General features: G+C 36.3%; 1 pseudogene; it reads left to right on the top strand.

The window, feature by feature from the left end:
- Positions 1–7,590, top strand: part of LOC106872986 (tubulin alpha chain-like) — a 14,655-nt pseudogene extending 7,065 nt beyond the window's left edge.
- The last annotated feature ends 511 nt before the right edge of the window (positions 7,591–8,101 follow it).

Below are 8,101 nucleotides of genomic sequence, written 5' to 3'. Positions count from 1 at the left end.
ATTAGAATAATTGAAAGCGATGCTCATCCCAAAAAACCTTTTCTGGTGTCAGATTGTGCAATCTTATAACGTGTTGGGGTTTAACACCTTGTTATTACCTGACTGATGTCTTAATTGCCGTGGATATATATTTTTTGATGTTTTATGTATCATCGGTATATATACATACACACACACACACACACACACACACACACACACACACACACACACACACACACACACACACACACACACACACACACATATATATATATATATATATGTATATATAGTGAGAATTAACAAAAAGAAAAGACGAAGACGGGTGTGTAAACAACAAACAGATGTATTAGTTTAACATTCGGGGAGTGAGAAAGTCTTTTATGTTTCGAGCCTACGCTCTTCGACAGAAAGGAACACAGAAATAAACAGGGAGAGAAAATAGAAAAAGGTTTAGTGGCTGGAAGTTTGCATTTGAGTAGACCGAAGGATACTTCTGTCATAGGATATTTTCGTTGACATCTTAAAAAATTGTTTCGTTAGTGTTACTCTTCTAAAAACTTGCCAAATTTTGGCGAAAATTTATTGCCAAAGTGAACATTATCAATATGACTGTCTCTTGGCATCATTCAATCTGCTGCGAAGAATCTTGTAATGTAAGAATTATTTTCAGTGCAGTTCATAACGATCATATATGGTTTGTTCTAGGAAATAATAAAAAAAAAAACTAAGAATATTTTGTCGTCTGACAAAATTTCTTTTATCAGTCTTGCTTTGAAACCTTGTATCAAATTTTAATATGGCTAGTTCAAGAATTGTTAAATAAGCCTTAGGCTCTTCCCAATTCATCAAGTATTAAGTATTACGTTTCCATTCACGAGACAAGATGAAAGTCTTTCAAAGGTGAGAAGAGCAGTTGGTGTTGAGTGAACCACTGTTCTGTCTTTTTCTTGTTTTTTTTGCTTTCTCCCCGCCTCTCTCTCTCTCTCTCTCTCTCTCTCTCTCTCTCTCTCTCTCTCTCTCTCACACACACACACACACACACACAAATATACACACATACATACATGTACATATATTTATACACGCACGGACGCATATATATATATATATATGTAGCTATTGATTTAGATCATATACATATTCTTTTTATTCTTTTATTTGTTTCAGTCATTTGATTGCGGCCATGCTGGAGCACCACCTTTTAATCGAGAAAATCGACCCCAGGACTTATTCTTTGTAAGCCTAGTACTTATTCTATCATCTCTTTTGCCGAACCGCTAAGTTACTGGGACGCAAACACACCAGCATCGGATGTCAAGCGATGTTGGGGGGGACAATCACAAACGCACACACACACACACACACACACACACACACACACACACACACACACACACATACGACGGACTTCTTTCAGTTTCCGTCTACCAAATCCACTCACAAAGCTTTGGTCGGTCTGAGGCTATAGTAGAAGACACTTGCCCAAGGTGCCACGCAGTGGGACTGAACCCGGAACCATGTGGTTGGTAAGCAAGCTACTTACCACAGTATTCAATATATATATATTTATACACACATACAAACACATACGCCTATATACACATACGTACATATACATGTGCACACACATACACACATACGCATATATATATATATATATATTCAAAAAGGGATAAAACTCTTTTACAAGAATTTTATCAAGAAGCCAGTGTGTAAAAAATTTTCATAAGGGAAATTTCTATTCCCAAGAATATAATTATTCGTTTATATTTATATAAAGGGCATTAGGTACTAAATGTGGTTATTTTGAGAAGTCCACTGTGTAGCGTTATTATTTTCTGTAATAATGCCCTTTATATATATATATATATATATATATATATATATATACTATGCGTTTGTGTGTATATGCATATAAGTATGTATGCATATATGTCTGTATATGCATGCAAATATGCATACGTATAAACGTATGCATACATTTATGCACACACAATTTGGACGTTGTGAATTCTAAGTCACTCAGTGAATATCAGTTCCGTCTTTCGATTCTTCAGACAGAGAAGATAGCTTTCGGCTATGTTGTTGGAAATGTAAAATAAACATTTCTGAAGAATACAGTGATTCCTAATGTAATGATTGGCGTTAGTTTACGCCTGTTGTTAGATTTGCGGAGTTGTTAGGGATGGTGGGGGGGGGGGAGTTCTTTATGTGATGGCGATGTCGGATCTGTTTGCGAATATGTTGCGATGGGTATGATAAATGGGGTAGGCAAATGCAGGCGGTTAGATAGATAGATAGATAGATAGATAGATAGATAGATAGATAGATAGATAGATAGATAGATAGATAGATAGATAGATTAATAGATAGATAGATAGATAGATAGATAGATAGATAGATAGATAGATAGATAGATAGAGGAAGGAATGCATTATAATGGAAACGAATAGTGGAAGCGAATACCGATGAAGTTCTTAGTCTGTGAGTTTCATGAGATGAGCGTACAACAGTGAGAATCCAAATAATAATGTATCTTATTAAAAATATATATATTAGCGAAAGAAGTAGTATTAATATCGAGAGGTAATATTAATCCATACTTAAAGATGGTTGTTCATTTAGAACAAACTTTACTGTCGTAGATACCATGAGAGAAGCTCTCTCATATTGGCTTTGGTGCAAAATGCACTCTTGCTTACATCAAATACCTGCCATCCCCAACGGTCGAGCATCCATCATTGACAAGACCAAGGAAGGTTGAAATACGTGAATTGGTGGTACGGTGCTGGAGTGGCGGGCATCTATCTCCCCGCTGCAATATAAACAAGAGTGCACTTTGCACAAAAATGAGACTTTTTTCTCATTGTAACTATTGCAGTATAGTTTCTTCTAAGCGAACATCCACGTTTGAGTGGGGATAAAGATTACCTCCCAAAAATGTATATATTAATTCTTAATACGTTTTGGCAGATGCAGACGTGAATATCTCATCATTTGCTTTTCACCATCAGAGAACACCTCCCTTTAGACAATGCGTGTTCATAAAACCTGTGATTTACTGGTTCAAGGGGACTTTGAGATATTGCGGTGTTTCGACATTATTGTGTCTCCTCACTCAAAGTTACGCCGCCGGACCGATGAATCTAACAAGAGCATTAGTTCTTGTTTAAAGAAGTAACTAACGAATTATTTACTGATGTTGGTTTTTCGTCATCGTGTAAAGCAGTCGTTCTCAAAGTAGGCGGTGCCGCCTCACCATTAGAGGCGGTGAAAAGATCTAGGGAGACGTTAGATAAAATTTGGGCGTTAACAGGGTGGCCAAAAGGGGGCACTGTTTAGCAATGCCCACTTACTCACTTTTCTCAGGTTTAGAAAATAGTGTTAAAAAAAAATCGATCTGTAATAAGCTGTTTGAAGTTTGTTTTCTTCTCAAAACAAGAACAAAGAAAAAAATATAGACAAAATACGCCAAAAGTTTACTAACGAAACTGGTCATAAAATTCCCAAGGGAATTTTTTAGAAAGATTGCAAAAATAAAGGGATCAATAAGAGTTAAATTGGATCCTGAAATGTTTGATGAACATGTGAAAGAGGTGGAGGAGGAGGTGAAGAAGAGACTGAAACAAATATATCCCCAGGATATTACAGTGAGTGGGTTGTATGTGGGATACGACACTCTGCCAAACGTTGTGACGACAGAAGATCTATTGCCACATATAACTATTGGATAATAAAAAGATCATAAACTGTACAAATGACTGTATAAGAGAACAGTTAAATGAAACTGCGAGTTTTGGGGGGCACGTAAGCCATTTCATCAATTCATTGTAAGTAATTCATTTCATCCATCATTCGTTCTATGTACCCCACGTTTTGTATTGTATTGTCTGTCCTTGTAATGTCCCCCTCTATGTAGTGGCCTTTGTGCCGATAATAAAGAGAGAAGCACGCCAGGCGAAATGCTTAGCGGTGTTTCGTCTGCCGTTACCTTCTGCCGAGGTCGACTTTGCCTTTCATCCTTTCGGGGTCGATTAGATAAGCGCCAATAAAACACTAGGGTCGATGTAATCGACTTAATCCCTTTGTCTGTCCTTGTTTGTCTCCTCTATGTTTAGCCCCTTGTGAGCAATAAAGAAATAAATACGGAGTAGTATTAGAGTAAGGGTGGGAGGGAGAAAATAAATACATTATATATAACAAGACAAAGACCAACAGTATTGAACATTTCTCGATTACTTTGCTAATTAGTTAACTGTCACTGGATAATTGTGTCTCAGTCACCCTCGTACAATTTTCAACTCTTTGAACTGTCAAAGGATTCACAAGTGGCACTAATAATAATGGTAAGTTTACTATCGTTTTATTCCTGTCTGTTACTCCATACAATTTACAAATTGTATAGAGTAACAGACAGGAATAAAACGATAGCAAATTTTGAATACAATAACAGTCACATTTAGAAAATGTTTAGTTCGAATTTATTTGGTAATTTTTCTTCTTTAGCAAATGTTTCAAAGAATTTTAAAAAGTTGAATTATTCTCTCGGTAGTAAAGCGACCTGTGAGATCTAGCCAAAAGTAGTCATGAAACAGCATGCTATATTACATGAGAAACAGCGAAATATTTCGACAACTCGAAAAACATTAAAAAAACTGATATGATTCTAGTTGTTTTGTCGTTGGTTTAAGAAGTTCTCAGAGTGTTTTGATCCAGAGCTACTCAACAATGACTACTAAGGAAACTTACCGAAACGGTTTCAAACCTTACAACGAAGAGATGGAATCTTATACACTTCTTGCCCATTAAAAGCTTTATTGATCCCCAACTCACATCCCGTGCTCGCGTTTAACCCATTAAAAATTGTGTATGACAAATGATATTTAATTTAGTCTACATTTAACACCTATTTTCTAGTCTTCATAAAACTGCATTTAGAACTACACAATGTAATGCGAAATCTTATATTAATTCTAAAATTTAGATAAATCGTTTATCAGATTTTACTAATATATTCTTCAGCTATTTAATATAATCTTTTATTGTGGAACTGCACTGTTTTACTGGGTATAAGTTTTGCATGTCTGCTGTACAGCTTTTAATCTTAACAAACCCCCAGTTCTTACGCTATCAAAATCCAAATATTTAACTTAACGAGTAAGTGGCTATTTCGGAATATTTTGAACCTTTTTATGTAATCTCTAGGATGACCAACGAGTGACCTTTATGACCAACTTGGGGTCTCTAATTAGGGATACAATTCATTTGACGGATGTCCACATGGTTACCACTAAAGACATTTCCGTTTGCAAGGTCGACCCACAGCTATGCTAGAAGACACTTTACGCAAAATGTCGTAAAGTGGTACTGAAATGAAATCGAACGGCTTTGCATGAAGGTTGTTTAAAATATTTGTGCATGTTTAATAATTCGATTGAATTTATAAATATATTGTTTGTGGTGTTATCGTTTAACTCTCGGAAAGCCATGCTGTTTCAATTCCCAGAAGAATCGTTGTAAATGTCCTTTTTCTGTATCTTTTGTAGAGTTTTTATTTAACCCCGCCACCCCTACTTCCAGAAGACTTATTTACGAAAACCTAAGCTCAAAGGCATTCTGGTTATCATCCTATCTTTTTTCTAAATTTCGGCTTCGCGTGACCTGATACGAAACTTTGTAAATTGATTGGGTGAGGTATGAAGGAATTCGGCTGCTAATTCTAATAGGCGATAGACTACGGCAATGGTCCCTCTTTAGCTCGATTGCTACTTTTGTCGTATTTTTTTAGTTTCTAGTAAAATAACTATTAGGCAATACTTTTTTTTTTCCTGAGAGAATGTATCAGAGTACACATTGGACAAGATCGAATCCAAACTAGTAACGCTTGTGGGGGAACGATATTGCCTTGAACATGGTATTCAGCCAATTGGCCAGATATCATTTGAAGAGCCTACTGGTGTTACTGATTCGTCTGGTACGCTCTTTCTAGAGTTAGGTTCTGGGAAACGTGTACTTACAGCTATACTTGTTGACTTAGAACCCACGATTGTTAGCAAATATAAAGTTATTAAACTCTTTTAGAAGAGTAAATTAAAGAACGAATTGACAATCTGCGCATTCGATGTTCTAGTTAATCAATCTTCTGTATTGTCTTTCTGTCGGAAAAGAGTTCAAAGGAGACTTGTGACGAGATGAAGCAGCGGTTCTTTTTTTACTGTTGTATCCTCAAACGCCGATAGATAATCTTAGATATTGGAAAATTGTGTTGTACAACAGAACTGATATTCTTAGATATTGGAAACCTGTTTTACAACAGAACTATAACGGCAGTAAAATGTGTTGACTATGACATTGGTTAAATATGAGTAGATCAGTGAAATTCTGTTGTAAATATATCCGTTATTTGAATGTAGGTATTGTTAGCAATATATTGAGGAATTAAGTCCATGTCATACATGTAACTACTGGAAAAGTTTTGTCATGGAATAAAGATTTTTATTCGATTGAACAACTGATGAAGCAAATTATACTCTAAAATATTAAGTTATTTACATTTTTATGCTCTTTTGATATAAGAACAATCTTTCGATTATTATATTGATATTACCGGCTTAATATGTTGTGATTATTGCGCAATATCTTATTTTCCAGATCAAAGAAGATTGGCAAATTCAATTAATCCACCAGGATCAACTCATCAGTGGCAAGGCAGATGCAACAAGTAACTATCGCCAGGGGTCACTTCATTATTGGGAAGGAAATCGTTGATTTGGTGTGTGACTGACCAATTTTCTGACTTTTAAGGCTTCTTGATTTTCCAGTTTCGGTACCGGCACTGATTCTGCATCTTTTGGTTTTTTTAATGGAACGTCTGACAATTGACTTCGGTAAAAAGACAAAGCATGAATTTTCAGTTTATCCGGCACTACTAATTTCTGCATCTGTAGTTGAACCACACAATTCCTTTCTAAAAACTTGTACCACTCTGGAACATTGTGATTGCGCTTTTATGGGACAATAAAGCAATTTATGAAATCTGTTAAAGCCATGTAGATGTTGAGCACCCATGTTATATTAGCTTGAATCGTCCAATTGCTCAAATAATGAGTTCCATTACTGCTTTTCTGAGGTTCGATGGTTTGTTTAATGTTGATTTAACCGAGTTCCAAATCAGTTTGGTACCTTATTCACGGATTCATTTTCCAATTGATTACGTATGCATCTATATCGTTTGAGAAAGCGGACCACGAGCAATTAACCGTTTCTAAAATGATAAACGCTTGTTTTGAAACCGATTATCAGATGGTTAAATGTGATCTTCGTCGTGGGAAGTACATGGCTTGTCTGTTGTGCTGAGGTAATGTGGTCTCCAAAGATGCTAATGCTTCTATTGTAATAACTGAAATAAAGTCCACCCGGTTTGTGGATTAGTGCCCAACAGAGTCTGAAGTTGTTGTAAAACGCAGCCTCCCTTCTGTACCAACGCGACTCCAACAGCAAAAGTCGGAAGTAGGGAAACCGCAGTCGAAGCTAGCAAGTCAAGTTGCCCAGAGAAGCCGTCGTACACAGCTAGGTGTCTTCAAGCACACGTCTCGTAGAATGTAGTTCTTTGTCAATCAGCTTCACACTGGCTGACTTTTGCTTAGTATTTGTCTGAACCCGGAGACTAAGTCCTCCTTATATAATCTAGGATCTTCTAAACAGTCGCGTGACTTCGTAACTTCTAGAACTTTGTTCTTAAAAATCTGCTCTCTGAATGCTAGGTAAGCCGCGCCGCCCGTATATCACCTGACTATATGAGACATGTCATTTATTACGTAACATAATTCTGGAATATTCTCTGGCACTTTGACATGATTTACACAGTGAGTGCACTGAAAACTAATCAATATTATATAATTGCCACCACAAAACGAAACCGCTTCACAAATTTACCACACAAAATCATAATAACTTATTCTCTCCTTCATAATATTACCCACTCCGTAGACTTTTGTCGACCCGAGAAAAGTACACATTTATAAATATTCAGCCCTTAAGCCTAACTGCATTAATCATACAAAAAATAATCCTTAAATTTATAGGGTCCCTTTCTTTGTCGCTTCTGAGGATGTTT

The sequence above is a fragment of the Octopus bimaculoides genome, chromosome 22 (assembly GCF_046866305.1).
Source record: "Octopus bimaculoides isolate indiv1 chromosome 22, ASM4686630v1, whole genome shotgun sequence".
Taxonomy (NCBI): Eukaryota; Metazoa; Mollusca; class Cephalopoda; order Octopoda; family Octopodidae; genus Octopus; species Octopus bimaculoides.
Note: the sequence above shows the minus strand (reverse complement) of the source record. Positions and strands in the feature narration are given on the sequence as shown.